Source organism: Dipodomys merriami, unplaced genomic scaffold (assembly GCF_024711535.1).
Source record: "Dipodomys merriami isolate MVZ:Mamm:240054 unplaced genomic scaffold, mDipMer1.0.p SCAF_128, whole genome shotgun sequence".
Taxonomy (NCBI): Eukaryota; Metazoa; Chordata; class Mammalia; order Rodentia; family Heteromyidae; genus Dipodomys; species Dipodomys merriami.
The window spans coordinates 644725-658808 of NW_027202582.1; positions in this window are offsets into that span (position 1 = coordinate 644725).

Sequence of the window (14084 nt, forward strand, 5' to 3'; positions counted from 1 at the left end):
CAACAAAAGACACCCCCCCCCCAAAAAAAAAAAAAGGAAGAGAGGAGAAAAAGAGGGAGGGAGGGAGGTAGAAGAGAGGAAAGGGTAGAGTTCAATAGAAGTAGAGCACTTGCCTAGCAAGTATGAGGTCTTATCCCCTTGAAAAGGCAAAGGCAAAAGCAACCCAACTACCCAGAGTGAAAGAAATCTGTTCCTCTAGAACTAAGGAACTTTACATTTCATCTCAATTTACTATCTAGTTGTGCATATTAGGCACACAGGGCCAGCCACTGTGAGACTAGGTACCTGTCCATCAATATAGTTATTTTAGCCAGGTCATTTTAGCCAGGTGCCAGCGGCTCAAACCTATTCTAAGGACTCAGGAGGCTGAGATCAGAGGACCAGTGTTTGAAACCAGCCAGGGTAGAAAAATCCTGGGCTTTTAGAGACTCCATCTCAAATTAACCAGGCTAGAGGCTTGACTCAGTGCTAGCCATGAACAAGCACCCAGTGAGGGCAAATTCATGAGTCTGGATTTTTATTGTTACTGTTTTGGGAGGAGAAAGGGCTTGAACTTGGCTTAGGCGCTGTCTTTTTCACTTATAGCTAGCTCTCTACCACTTGAGCCACACCTCCACTTTCAGCTCTTTTGGTGCTTAATTAGAACTGAGGAATAGTGCCCAAGCCCAGAGTTCAAAAAAAAAAAAAAAAAAAGCCAGTGACTGTAGGTAGGTAGACGCATGTACCCAGAAAGCTTGCAACCTCAAATACACTTAACACTTAGAAAACTGAGCCATGAGGGTAGTAAAGCAAAAAAGAGGAGAAAAACAATCCCAACAAACCAGGTCAACTCCAGTGCAGAGCCAAAGTAAGATGCCATGGTGACCTAAGGAGAGAAGCAAAAAAAGAGGCAAGGTACAAAATGGCGGCTGAACCACCCTGCCTCTAGGAATTTAGGCTTGACCATCTCCTGGGGGTGGGGCTTCACCTGGTTAGATTCCCTATTATCCATCACATTGCCAAGATGGCACTAGTTAGACCCAGTATCCTTATTTCAACCCATTAGTCTCTGAATGGGTATAGCCCTCCATAAGGGTGAAGCCTCAAGAACCAAGCACATCTCAAAGACTTACCTGTAAATGCCATTAACACGGGACTAGGAAAACAGCAGGTTCAGATTCTTGGAAATTCAGACTGAATCCAACCCCACAGACACTCCTAATGTCACTGGGTGTCCAAGGTTGGATCATAGAGCCAGAAAGGATATTAGTATAAACACTAATGTCACTAGACACTTTGTGTCTCCTACAAAATTCATGTGCAGCCAACCACATAACTTGGCCTTGTTCATAAAAATTTATAGGTAGGGTATTTTTGTTGTTGTTATTGTTATGAAATAGTTATACAAAGGGGTTACAGTTCCATAAGTCAGGTTATAAGTATACCCCTTCTAAATAGAACAGTGTGTGTGTGTGTGTGTGTGTGTGTGTGTGTGTGTGTGTGTGTGTGTGTGTGTGTGTGTATTGATGTGCTGGTACTGGACTTGAACTCTAGGCCTCCCACTTTCCCTTGGCTTTTCCTGCGAAAGTCTAGTGCTCTACCACTGAGCCACACCTCTACACTTGACTTTTAGTGATTAATTGGAGATAAGAGTCTCAAGCTCAGCTCAGGGCCCGTGACTCCTGCCTGTAATCCTAGCTACTCAGGAGGCTGAGATATGAGGATCAAGGTTCAAAACCAGGCCAGGAAGGAAAGTATGAGACTCTTATCTCCAATAAACCACTAGAAAACTGGAAATGGTGCTGTGGCTTAAGTAGTAGAGTGCTTGCCCAGAGTTCAAGCCCCATTACCAACCAAAAAAATAAAAGAAAAGAAAACTCATGCCTTTCCTGTCCAGATTAGATCCTGAATCTGGATCCTCAGATCAGAACAGACATGAACCACTAGCTTCTGACTTGTAGAAACTTGCTTTTGCTCAGCTTACTTGGCTGGTACTCTATCACTTGAACCACACCTCCAGTCTAGCGTTTTGCTGATTGTTTTTTTTTTTTCTGTCCAGACTGGCTTTGAACCACAATTCTCAGATCTCAGCCTTGCTACAATTACATGTGTGCGCCACTAGGGCTTTCTGCTAGGATTCAAGCTTATTCAACAAATGTTTTGGGGCAAAGAGGAGGAGATGCTACCTGAGGGTGAGGGTCTACTCTGATTTGTCACTTGCCCATTCAAGGTTCATTCCCTGCCCTGTCCTTGGCAGACAGCTAGACAAGAGTCCTCTACCCTTTCTTTAATTTTTCTTCGGATCTTCTGCAACTTTGTCTTCTTTCTTGCCCCTTAATTGTCCATTAAAAACTGGACACCTGGGGCTGGGAAGGTGGCTCAGTGGTAGAGCGCTTGCCTTGCATGCCAGAGGCCCTGGGTTCGATTCCTCAGCACCATATAAGCAAAAAGAAAAAAAAGCCGGAAGTGGCGCTGTGGCTCAAGTGGTAGAGCGCTAGCCTTGAGCTGAAGAGCTGAGGGACAGCACCCAGGCCCAGAGTTCAGGCCCCACGACCGGACCCAAAAAAAAAAAAAAAAAAAAAACTGGACACCCTTGGGTTGGGAAGGTAGCTCAGTGGTAGAGTGCTTGCCTTGCATGCATGAGGCCCTGACTTCGATTCCTCAGCACCACATAAGCAGAAAAAGCCAGAAGTGGTGCTGTCGTTCAAGTGGTAGGGCGCTTGCCTTGAAGAGCTGAGGGACAGCGCCCAGGCTAAGTTCAGGCCCCACGACTGACAAAACAAACAACAAAAAACTGGACACTCATGGCTCACACCTATAATCCTAACTACTCAGGAGGCTAAAATATGAAAATAGAAGTCAAGCCGGGCGCTGGTGGCTCACGCCTGTAATCCTAGCTACTCAGGAGGCTGAGATCTGAGGATTGCAGTTCAAAGCCAGCCCAGGCAGGAGAGACCGTGAGACTCCTATCTCCAATAAACCACCAGAAAGCCGGAAGTGGCGCTGTAGCTCAAGTGGTAGAGCGCTGTAACTCCAATTAACCAATGGAAGGCAGGCTGGAGGTGTGCCTTAGTTGTTACATTCTTATTATTGGTGGAGCTATGTCATGTGCAAACCCACAAACCAATCACTTTGAAAGAAACAATTAGTTGGGTGCTTGGGGGTGGCTCACACCTGTAATCCTAGCTATTCATAAGGCTGAGAATTGAGGATCAAAGTTCAAAGCCAGCCTGGACAGGAAAATGCAAGAGACTCTCAGCTCTTCAGCTCAAGGCTAGCACTCTACCACTTGAGCCACTGCACCACTTCCAGATTTTTCTGCTTTATGTGGTGCTGAGGAATCGAACCCAGGGCCTCATGCATGAAAGGCAAGCACTCTACCACTGAGCTTTCCCACACCTCCAAAAGACTCTTATCTCCAATAAGCTTCTAAAAAAAAAAAAAAAAAAAAAGCCAAAAATGAAGCTGTGGCTTAAATGGTAGATCATTAGCCCTGAGAAAAAAATCTCAGAGACGGAACAGTGCCCAGGCCCTAAGTTCAAACTCTAGTACTGGCAAAAGTAGGAAGGAAGGAAGGAAAGAAGGAAGGGAGGGAGGGAGGAAGGGAGGGAAGGAGGGGAGAGGAGGGAAGGGGGAAAGATAGTATCTATCTCCTATTTCCTGGGGAGGAACAAGAGTCTCCACTTTCATTTCAGTATCACTGCCTGGCTGGGGGACTTTACCAGCAGGAAAAGGGGCACAACTTTTTGTTAAGTCATGGCATTTGCCATATCCTTCTTCTACCTTCTCAAATATCATTTGGAAATAGCCACTCCCTCTGTGTGTGTGTGTGTGTGTGTGTGTGTGTGTGTGTGTGTGTGTGTGTGTGTGTGTGTGTGTGTGTGTGTGTGTGTGTTGTTACTGGGGCTTGATGGAACTCAGGGTCTCTAATCCTTTTTTTTTTTTTTTTTTTTTCCAGTCCTGGAGCTTGAACTCAGGGCCTGGGCACTGTCCCTGAATTTCTTTTGCTAAAGGCTAGCTAGCACTCTACCACTTGAGCCACAGTGCTACTTCTGGCTTTTTCTGTTTATGTAGTACCAAGGAATCAAACACAGGGCTTCATGCATGAGAAGCAAGCACTCTATCACTAAGCCACATTCCCAGCTTGGCTTTTTTGCTCAAGACTGAGACTCTACCACTTGAACCACAGCTCCTCTATCAGCCTTTTGGTGATTAATTAGAAATTAGAGTCCTATGGATTATTCTGCTTGGGTGGCTTTGAACCACAATCCTCAGATGTCAGCCTCCTGAGTAGTTAGATTTACAGGCATAAGTCATCTATGCCCACCTTTCTCAGAGATTCAAGTGGGGTAACCCCTCATTAAGTCTCAGGAATGAACAATAAGAGTCAAAGTAATTGACTCAAAAGAAGCTCAGGGACAGTGTCCAGCCCCTGAGTTCAAGCCCCAGGAGGACTGGCAAAAGGAAGAAAGAAAGAAAGGGGGGGGGAGAGAGGAGAGAGAGAGAGAAAGCTAGATGCCTGTGGCTCACACCTGTAATCCTAGCTACTCAGGAGGCTGAGATCTGAAGATCTCAGTTCAAAGCTAGCCTGGGCAGGAAAGTCTGTGAGATTCATCTCCAGAAAACTCAACACCAGAAAACCGGAAGTGGTGCTGTGGCTCAAGTAGTGGAGCGCTAGCCTTGGGCTGAAGAGCTGAGGGACAGCGCCCAGGCCCAGAGTTCAGCCCCAAGACCAACCCAAAAAGAAAAAAGAGTCAAAGTAATGGTCAAAGGTGGGCAAATGATCTAGCCAAAACTAATATCATGCGTCCTCTGTGATGTGCTAGGATTTATTCAACAAGATGCATCTACTTGGAGCTAAACTTTGAGGCTTGCAAATCTGAGACATTTGCCACCTAGTAGTGAATTCTACCTGAAAAGGAAGCCAGTAAGAGACAGATCTAAAGGGTGGAAAGGAAGGCCACATCAGGTAACATCCTGTGAATCAAGATCTGTTGCATCAGGTTGTGCCTGATGCTGGTAGGTATATGGCCCATATACCTTCTAGGTATATGGGCCAAAACTTGCTCTTGTCTACTTGACTCAACTTGCATGTGGTTGCTCCCTTTTCCACTGAAAAATCTCAAATAATATAGGAGACAAGCAGGAGCCAGGTCATAAATAAAGAACTTAAATGTAAGGTTAATTAATTGGAATATCATCCTGGGTGAACTGGAAGCCATAAAAGGTTTTGTGGTACGTGTGTGCGTGTGCGTGTGCGTGCGTGCGTGCGTGCGTGCGTGCGTGCGTGCGTGTGTGTGTGTGTGTGTGTGTGTGTGTGTGTGTGTGTGTGACACATCCTGGAGCTTGAACTCAGAGTCTGGACACTATTCTTCGGCTTTTTGCTCAAGGCTATCACTCTATGATTTGAGCCATAGCTCCACTTCTGGCTTTTTTGGTGGTTAAAGGGAGATATGGCTTTGCACCTTGATGCTCAGATCTCAACCTCCTGAGTAGCTAGGATTAGAGGCATGAGCCTCTAGCACCCAGCCAAAGGTATTTTTGTTTGAGCTGTACTGGGGCTTGAACTCATAGCTTGAGGTTTGCCTCTTATCTGGCACTTTATCATTTGAGCCACCCCTGGACTTTTGGCTTTTTGCTGGCTAACTGGAGCTAGGAATTTCATAGACTTTCCTGCCTGAGCTGACTTTGAATTGAGATCCTTGGATCTCAGCCTCTTGAGTAGCTAGTATTGTAGGTGTGAGCCACCAGTGCCTGACACTTCAGGGTTCTTGTGCCCAAACTCTCATCTTGAAATAGCTCCACCAAAGTTGGGGGTTCATTGATCCTGAGATTTAAGGAAGGGCTGAAGCCCAATGTTGTGAAGGGTCAGGACACAAGCAAGCTAAAGAATAATTCGACAAGCCGGGTGCTGGTGGCTCACGCCTGTAATCCTAGCTACTCAGGAGGCTGAGATCTGAGGATCGCGGTTCAAAGCCAGCCCGGGCAGGAGAGACCGTGAGACTCCTATCTCCAATAAACCACCAGAAAACCGGAAGTGGCGCTGTAGCTCAAGTGGTAGAGCGCTCGCCTTGAGCTGAAGAGCTGAGGGACAGCGCCCAGGCCCAGAGTTCAAGCCCCACGGCCGACAAAAAAAAAAAAAAAAAAAAAAAAAGAATAATTCGACATAGGCCCTGAGTGCTTCTAGGCCAATTCTTTCCATCCTGGATGTGCTGAGCACCAGCCTTAGTTTTTCTGTACAGACTGGAGTTTTTTCATTGCAAAGCAGGAAAAGTAGCTGTCCTCTCCCCCCAGACACCCTTCCTGCTCTGTACATTTCAAATCGTCTTTCTCCTCCACTGCCACATCCATATCCAGAGCTGGACGCCATAGGACAATCTCATCTCACCAAGTGGCTTTGGCTCTGCACCTAGTGTCACTAGATGAGTCAGCTTGAGGACAATAATAGAATTTCTGGAAGCCACGGGATGACTGTCAATAACTGTGTAGGAAGTAGCCAGGCTATCCCAGAAAACCACTAGGACTAAACTACTCACCACTGAACCAATCAAATACCACTGAACTCAACTAGAAAATGCCAGTTGGGGGCTGGAAATGTGGCTTAGTGCTAGAGTGCTTGTCTTGCATGCATGAAGTCCAGGGTTCAATATCTCAGCACCACATAAACAGAAAAAGGCAGAAGTGGCACTGTGGCTCCAGTGGTAGAGTGCTAGCCTTGAGCAAAAGAAGCTCAGGGACAGTGCCCAGGCCCTGAGTTTGAGTCCCAGGACTGGCAAAAAAAAAAAAAAAAAAAAAAAAAATGTCAGTTGGACCCACTCCATCTCCATTGACATGAAGAGAAAAACAGAGGAAGGCAGAAAAATCTCAGATACTCAAATGAATGTAATCAGGATTGCTGGAATGAATAGAAATAATGATAAGGGCTGGGAATGCGGTTTAGTGGTACAGTGCTTGCCCAGCATGCATGAAGCCCTGGGTTTGATTCCTTAGTACCACATAAACAGAAAAGGCCAGAAGTGGTGCTATAACTCAAGTGGTAGAGTGCTAGCCTTGAGCAAAAGCAGCTAAGGCACAGTGCCCAGGCCCTGAGTTCAAGCCCCAGGACTGGCAAAAAAAGAAAGGAAAAATGAATCAATGAATGATAAAATGAGCCAGGCACTTGTACCTCATGTCTGTAATCCTAGATACTTTGTAGGCTGAGATTTGAGGATCGTGGTTTGTAACCAGCCAAGGTAAGAAAGTCAGTGAGGCTTTTTTTTAAATTTTTTTTTGGGGGGGGTCCGGTCGTGGGGTCTGAACTCTGGGTCTGGGCGTTGTCCCTCAGCTCTTCAGCTCAAGGCTAGTGCTCTACCACTTGAGCCACAGTACCACTTCTGGCTTTTTTCTGCTTATGTGGTGCTGAGGAATCCAACCCAGGGTCTCATGCATGCAAGGCAAGCACTCTACCACTGAGCCAACTTCCCAGCCTGAGACTTTCATCATAAATCTAAAACATAGTTGTAGCTTAAGTGGTAGAACATTAGTCTTGAGCAAAAAAGCTCAGGGAAGTGCCTAAACCCTGAGTTCAAGCCCCAAGACGAGCACAAAAAAAGAAAGGCTGGAAGTTTGGGCCCTAAGCTGGTGCTGACACTATAACTAAGGACGAGTCTAAGAATCATAAAAGTATCAGGCACCGGTGGCTCATGCCTGTAATCCTAGCTACTCAGGACGCTGAAATCTGAGGATCAAGGTTCAAAGCCAGCCCAGGCAGGAAAGTCCGTGAGACTCTTTTTTTTTTTTTTTTTTTTTGCCAGTCGTGGGGCCCGAACTCTGGGCTTGGGCACTGTCCCTCAGCTCTTCAGCTCAAGGCTAGTGCTCTACCACTTGAGCCACAGTGCCACTTCCAGCTTTTTTCTGCTTATGTGGTGCTGAGGAATTGAACCCAGGGCCTCATGCATGCAAGGCAAGCACTCTACCACTGAGCCACCTTCCCAGCCCGAGACTCTTATTTCTAATAAACGACTAGAAAACCAGAAGTGCTGCTGTGGCTCAAGCGGTAGAGCGCTAGCCTTGAGCCAAAGAGTATAGGGACAGCACCCAAGCCCAGAAATCATGCCCCATGACCAACAAAATAAATAAATAAATAAATAAATATGAATCATAAAGATGGTCAAGAGTCAGGCTTGCCTTTTGGCAGCCACAGAAAAGGGACTATAGGGCTGGGAAGGTGTCTCAGTGATAGAGCGCTTGCCTTGCATGCATGAGGCCCTGGGTTCGATTCCTCAGCACCACATAAGCAAAAAGAAAAAAGCTGGAAATGGCGCTGTGGCTCAAGTGGTAGAGCGCTAGCCTTGAGCTGAAGAGCTGAGGGACAGCGCCCAGGCCCAGAGTTCAGGCCCATGACTGGACCCCAAAAACAAAACAAAACAAAAAAAAAACAAGAAAAGGGACTATAATCTACAAATAAGGGGGCAGGGAAGGTGGCTCAGTGGTAGAGTGCTTGCCTTGCATGTATGAGGCCTTGGGTTCAATTAGTTAGTACCACATAAACAGAAAAAGCTGGAAATGGCACTGTGGCTCAAATGGTAGAGCCTTGCCTTGAGCTGAAGAGCTGAGGGACAGCGCCCAGGCCCAGAGTTCAGGCCCCACAACAGACTAAAAATAAATAAAAATTTACAAACAAATAATTGCAGCACCATGTGCTGGCTTACTCTTTCTTGCTTTCTCTGTGTGTGTGTGTGTGTGTGTGTGTGTGTGTGTGTGTGTGTGTGTGTGTGTGTGTGCTGGCTTACTCTTTCTTGCTTTCTCTGTGTGTGTGTGTATGTGTGTGTGTGTGTGTGTGTGTGTGTGTGTGTGTCCTGAACTCTGGGCCTGGGCCCTGTCCCTCAGCTCTTTAGCTCTTGAACCACAGCACCACTTCTGGCTTTTTTCTGCTTATGTGGTTCTGAGGAATCGAACCCAGAGCCTCATGCATTCAAGGCAAGCACGCTACCACTGAGCCACCTTCCCAGACCTCTTGCTTTCTTTTTTGTTGGCAGTATTGTGACTTGAACTCAGGGACTGGGCACTATCCCTTAGCTTTTTGTTTTGTTTTGTTTTTTGGGTTCAGTCGTAGGGCCTGAACTCTGGGCCTGGGCGCTGTTCCTCAGCTCTTCAGCTCAAGGCTAGCACTCTACCACTTGAGCCACAACGCCACTTCTGGCTTTTTTCTTTTTGCTTATGTAGTGCTGAGGAATCGAACCCAGGGCCTCAGGCATGCAAGGCAAGCGCTCTACCACTGAGCCATCTTCTCAGCCCATCCCTTAGCTTTTTCTTTCATGGCTGGTGCTTTACCACTTGAGTCACAGTTTTACTTCTGACTTTTTGCTGATTAATTGGAGAAAGGAGTCATGGACTTTCCTGCCTGGCTTAGAACCTCAGTTCTCATCTCTCAGCTTTCTCAGTAGCTAGGATTGAAGGTCTGAGCCACAAGCACCCAGCTAGTGTGCTGCTTTTCATACCTGAGGCAGAAGCCAAAAGAACGGGACTTGTGATGACACACTGAGACTGAATAAAACTTCACATAAAAATGATGGTCTGCTGAGCTTTTGTTAGTGGTGCTGGGAATGGGCCAGAGTCTATGTTTGCTAGAGGAATACTCTACTATCTCCAGTCCTCTCTAAATTGTAAAGACTGAATTTTTTTTTTTCTGCTGGTCCTGGGGCTTGAACTCTGGGCCTGGGCACTATCCCTGAGCTCCTTTGACTCTAAGCAAATGCTCTACAATGTGAGCCACAGCACCACTTCCAGCTTTTTCTAAGTAGTTTATTAGAGATAAGAGTCTCACAAACCGGGCATCGTGGTTCACACATCTAATGCTAGCTACTCAGAAGGCTGAGATCTGAGGATTGAGGTTCAAAGCCAGCCCGAGCAGGAAGTTTGTGAGATTCTTATCTCCAATAAACCTCCAGAAAACTGGAAGTGGCACTGTGGCTCAAGTGGTAGAGCGCTAGCCTTGAGCTGAAGAGATGATGGACAGTGCCTAAGTCCAGAGTTGAAGTCCCAGGACAGACAAAAAAAAAAAAAGAGGGCTGGGAAGGTGGCTTAGTGGTAGAGCACTTGCCTTGCACGCCTGAGGCCCTGTGTTCGATTCCTCAGCACCACATAAGCAAAAAGAAAAAAGCCGGAAGTGGTGCTGTGGCTCAAGTGGTAGAGTGCTAGCCTTGAGCTGAAGAGCTGAGGGACAGCGCCCAGGCCCAGAGTTCAGGCCCCACAACCTGACCCCCCCCCAAAAAAAAATCTCACAGACTTTCCTGGTTTTGAACCTTGACCCTCGGATCTCAGCCTCTGGCATAGCTAGGATTACACATGTGAGTCACCAGGGCCCCGCTGGGACCAAATTAGCAGTGACTGGCTAGCTATCCACATTTGTGGGGATGGGGGGTGGGGGGTCCTGGGCTTGAACTCAGGGCCAAGGCACTTGTCCCTGAACTCAGGATTTGAGCTACAGCTCCACTTCTGACTTTTCGGTGGTGAGAGATAAAAGTCTCATGAACTTTCCTGCCCAGGCTGGCTATGAACTGTGATCCTTAGATCTCAGACTCCTGAGTAGCTAGGATTACAGGTATGAGCCACCAGTGCCTAATTTGGATGGCTCTTGCTAATAAGGCTACTGTAAGGCTTGCCAAGGGAAGAGAGTTTATTGTGAGAATGACCAAACTCCTGACCAGCACAAGAGAGAGGTGTGCAGAGTAAGAGAGCTTGTGGAGGAGAGAGTTTATATAGGGGGAAGGAGTGGGGGTGTGGTCACAGCAGTTGGGGAAGTGACCTCAGAGGATGAGGAAATGACCTCCCACTGCCCCCAGGCATGCCAGTTGCCTGGGTTACAGGTCCTAGGCAGGGATTTCTAGGGTGCACAGGGAGAGAATCAAGGGAAGGGGTCATTTCTCCGGGGCCGTCCTAATAGCTACTTAGACAAAAACATGGATATATAATATTACATTTTCTTTTTTTTTCCTGTACTAGGGTTTGAACTGTGCTTGTTAGACTGGTATAGTCTACCAAGGAACCATGTATCCAGCTTTTTGGGTTTTTCTCTTTTGTTGTTGTTGTTGTTGTTTTAAATTGAGGTACTAGGAATTGAACTCAGGACTTGTTAAGTAAGGCTTCTGTTTTGTTGTTGTTGTTGTTGTTGTTGTTGGTGTGTGTGTGTGTGTGTGTGTTTTTGCTGGTATTGGGCCTGAACTCTGGGCCTGGGTGCTGTCCCTCAGCTCTTCAGCTCAAGGCTAACACTCTACCACTTAAAACACGCCTCCAGTCTTTTTGTGCTCCACGTCTAGTTTTTTTGGTGTTCAAGTTCTAAAGACTTGAACTCAAGTTCTTGTGCTCTCTTTGGCTTTTTTTTTTTTTTTAACTCAAGTCTGATGCTCTACCCTTTGAGCCATATCTCCAGTTTAATAGATTTAAAAGTCTTTTAGATTTGTCTGTCAGAGGCTGACTTCAAACTAGGATCATCAGATCTCAGCTATGTAGTTACGATTACAGGTATGAACCACTGGTTCTCAGCTCCAGTATATTAATCTTTTTTTTTTTAATATTAGCTCCAAATAGTTGTATAAAGGAGTTTCAACTTAGTATGTCCCTTTATATACAGTGAAGCTTGTTCAGTGTCACCCTGTCCATCCTTCCCCACCCATTTACTGGTTATTTTAGAGATAGAGTCTCACAGACTTTTCTTCCTAAGCTGGCTTTGAATTGTGATCCCTGGGATCTCAGCCTCCCAAGTAGCTAGGAATACAGGCATGAGCTACCAGTTGGCTTCAACTTTTCTTCTTCTTCTTTTTTTTTGTTTTTTCTTCTGTTGGTCGTGGGGCCTGAACTTTGGGCCTGGGCATTGTCCCTCATATCTTCAGTTTAAGGCTAGTGTTCTACCACTTGGAACCCCAGCACCACTTCTGGCTTTTTCTGCTTTATGTGGTGCTGAGGAATCGAACCCAGGGCCTCATGCATGCAAGGCAAGCACTCTACCACTGAGCCACCTTCCCAGCCCTGATTTTTTTTTTTTTTTAAGATGGGTAGTACTAAGGCTCCAACTCAATACTATACTCTGTATGTGTGTGTGTGTGTGTGTGTGTGTCTGTGCCACTTAAGCAGTTCCTCAGTATTATACTTTGAATTTGTGATTGTTAGGTAGGTACTCTTTTTTTTGTTTGTCAATCATAGGGCTTGAACTCTGGGCCTGGGCACTGTCCCTGTGCTCTTCAGCTGAAGGCATGTGCTCTACCACTTGAGCCACAGCACTACTCCTAGTTTTCTTTTTTTTTGGTCGGTTGTGGGGCCTGAAAGCTGGGCCTGGGCGCTGTCCCTCAGCTCTTCAGCTGAAGGCTAGCACTCTACTACTTAAGAGTCAGCCCCCACTTCCAGCTTTTTCTGCTTATGTGGTGCTGAGGAATTGAACCCAGGGCCTCATGCATGCAAGGCAAGCACTCCACCACTGAGCCACCTTCCCAGCCCCACTCCTAGTTTTCTTGTGGCTTATTGGATATAAGAGTCTCATGGAGTTTCCTGCCTGGGCTGGCTTTGAACTGTGATCCTCAAATCTCAGCCTCCTGAGTAGCTAGGATTGGGGCTGGGAAGGTGGCTCAGTGGAAGAGTGCTTGCCTTGCATGCATGAGACCCTGGGTTCAATTCCTCAGCACCACATAAGCAGAAAAAGCTGGAAGTGGTGCTGTGGCTCAAGTGGTAGAGCACTAGCCTTGAGCTGAAGAGCTGAGGGACAGTGCTCAGGCTCAGGGTTCAGGCACCATGACTGGCAAAAAAAACAAAACAAAAAAACAAGAGTCTGAGTAGCTAGGATTACAGGTGTGAGCCACCGGCGCCCAGTTTTTTTGTTTTTTTGTTATTTTCCAAGTAGAATCTCATGGGATGGGAAGGTGGCTCGGTGGTAGAGTGCTTGCCTTGCATGCATGAGGCCCTGGGTTCGATTCCTCAGCACCACATAAGCAAAAAGAAAAAAGTCAGAAGTGGCGCTGTGGCTCAAGTGGTAGAGCGCTAGCCTTGAGCTGAAGAGCTGAGGGACAGCACCCAAGCCCAGAGTTCAGGTCCCATGACTGGACCCAAAAATAAATAAATAAACCAAGTAGAATCTCATATTTATGCCCAGGAAGGCCTGGACAGAGATCCTATTTATGCTCCCATTTAGATGGGTAACAGATCCAGTCCATCATACTAGCTATTATTGAGATGAGGTCTCAAAAACATTTTGCCCTGACTTGCCTGGAGTATGGTCTTCCTGATTTCTGCCTTCTTTGTAGCAAGGATTACAGGCTTGAACCTCTGTACCTGGCCAATACAATGGTATCAGACGGATTTTCAGTGTCAGTTTTTGCAGTGAAATCTCTCCTGAAGATCTTTGTAGAAGCAGAAGCACCCACTTTATGTGACAGAGTAAAAGTTCACTCAGTGCATGACTGTAACAGCATTTTCAGGGCAACTGGACTATGATCTAGGGAATCTCTTGAGATAGCTGGGTGCCCTAGGGTAGAGCCATACAATCTATAGACTTAAATTTATAAAAAGGTAAGTCAGATGTGGTTAGATCACATCTGTAATCCTAGATATTCAGGAGGCTGAGATCTGAGGATTGTGGTTCAAATACAGCCCAGGCAGGAAAGTCTGGGTGACTTTTGTATGTGCCAATCATGGAGCTTGAACTCAGGGCTGGGCACTGTCCTTGAAGGCTAGCACTCCACCACTTGAGTCACAGCTCCACTTTCAGGGTTTTTTTTTGGGGGGGGGCGGTTAATTCTTTCTTTTTTTTGGGGTCCAGTCCTGGGCCTGAACTCTGGGCCTGGGTGCTGTCCCTCAGCTCTTCAGCTCAAGGCTAGCGCTCTACCACTTGAGCCACAGCACCACTTCCGGCTTTTTCTTTTTCTGTTTATGTGGTGCTGAGGAATCAAACCCAGGGCCCCATGCATGCAAGGCAAGCGCTCTATCACTGAGCCACTTTCCCAGCCCCAGTCTTACTGACTTTCCTGCCCAGGTTGCCCCAGCCAGCCTTGAACAAAAAAGCCAAGTGGGAGTGTAAGGCCCTGGGTTCAAGCCAACACACAAAGAAATAAGTAAACAAACATAGGCAGGCACTGGTG